This window comes from Ischnura elegans, chromosome 6 (genome assembly GCF_921293095.1).
Source record: "Ischnura elegans chromosome 6, ioIscEleg1.1, whole genome shotgun sequence".
NCBI classification, from domain to species: domain Eukaryota; kingdom Metazoa; phylum Arthropoda; class Insecta; order Odonata; family Coenagrionidae; genus Ischnura; species Ischnura elegans.
Window position 1 is genome coordinate 968,467 of NC_060251.1, and position 1,876 is coordinate 970,342.

A 1,876-nucleotide genomic window follows, 5' to 3' on the forward strand; every position below is an offset into this window, starting at 1 on the left:
ATGAGCCAAACGGAGGTTTGCAAGAGTATATACGTGGTAACGAGAGCAATAAGCAACCTCTTATTGAATGAATGGATAAAATTTCCCACAACAGACCGGGAAAGGGATCGAATAAAAAGAAGGTAATATAAATTATCTTATAATATTTTGATTTTCTGGAAGAAGAATTTGAACTTAAAGTTAGTGCTGACTTATTGATCATATTTATTGAAACCTAGATACAATACGTTAATATATCCTGAGAACTAAACCATCTCACTAATATGATTTCATCAAAGCCCTCACAATAACATAAATTAATAATTTCATTTTAATATAAATGAAATTTCCATGTTACAATTTTGTAAATGTACTTTCAAGGTTCATGGAAAAAAGCAACTTACCAGGGGTTATAGGAGCCCTAGATGGGACACATATTGCCATAGTCCCACCTAATACAGCCCGGGAGCACATTTATCTCAACAGAAAACATTTTCACAGCAAGAATGTGCAAGTAGTGAGTATGAATGGATATAGTTTCCTCCAATGTTTTATGTATTATATCCAATGAGAAGCTTTAAAAATGTATAACATGTCTAACTTTATACAACAGCCCAGATTACCATATGTTTATTGACAGGTGTGTGATTATGATTTAAGAATTCTGGCATTAAATGCGCAACATGGAGGGAGATCCCATGACTCCCACGTATGGCGCACCTCCCGGCTGCGGGAGTACATGAGAACAACATACTGGCTAGGTGGTTCCAGCAGCTGGCTAATTGGTTGGTTCACACTATGAAAATTATTATATTTTCCCCGGTCATTGTGAGTTCAATTTGTTTTAATTATTGAAATATAATGCTTGTGAATGTCAAATGTTATAGGGGACTCTGGATACCCCCAGGAGCCGTGGCTAATGACGCCCGTACATGATCCCCCGGAGGGGAGTCCAGAGGCACGATATAATGCTGCTATAATCCTAGCCAGGAATTGTGTGGAGCGCTGCATTGGAGTGTGGAAGGGATGGTTTAGGTGTTTGCGACGTGATCGCACCCTTCACTATTCACCAGAGAAAGCAGGTTAGATATCTCTATTGTGATACAATACATAATTGTTGGAAATATAATTGCAACATGGGAAAACTTAGATCTATCATTTACTTTCAGGTCAAATCATTAATTGATATGCCGTATTGCACAATATGGCTCTGTATTACCGAGTACCTCTTCCACAGGCAATACTGGAGGAGGATATTAATGGGCAACGAAATGATAACTTTTACATAATCCCTGCAGAGGATGGAAGCACAATAAGGAGGCGACTGATCGCCCAGCATTTTAGATGAATATATTTTTCTATTTACTTTTATTTTTTTTACATCTTGTTGCAATAAATTAGGCTTTAGGTTTTTCAATTAATTTAATGTAAAAATGAAAGTTTGAATATGAACACACTTTAAAGAATACCTACATTGTTAAGAATTTAAGAATAAATTTTAAAAACATACTTTTAAACATTCTACAATTAAAACTGTTTTAAATCGTTGAGAATTTGTGTTATTTTCTCAGATGCTTCCTTTAGAGCAGCTGTCCTCCTCCTGTATTCTTCTAAATATGCTTCATGATTTTTTTTAAGGTGTCTAGTTTTTCCTTTTTTAGTTGGAGTTTTTCCTCCTCGATTTTAACCTTCTTCTCCTTAATTTGGACTAATCTCTCCTCCATAGCCAATCTCCTCTCCTCTATACTTATAAAACCAGAGGTAAGCTCAGCTGAAGCTGAACTTACCTTCCTTTTCTTTGGATTATTGTTATCCAGGGGACTGGAGACCATTTCAGTAGATGGAGGTCCCTGAAAATGGTAAGAAAAGCCAAAAGTTTCAGTAAAAGTTCTTGACT

The 1,876-nt window shown here is 36.1% G+C and overlaps 1 long non-coding RNA gene across 1 annotated transcript; it reads left to right on the top strand.

The window, feature by feature from the left end:
- The first annotated feature begins 457 nt into the window (after window positions 1-457).
- Window positions 458-1,057, top strand: LOC124160943. Its single transcript, XR_006865288.1, has 3 exons — window positions 458-496; window positions 620-764; window positions 867-1,057. It is a non-coding gene; the product is annotated as an uncharacterized LOC124160943 (long non-coding RNA).
- The last annotated feature ends 819 nt before the right edge of the window (window positions 1,058-1,876 follow it).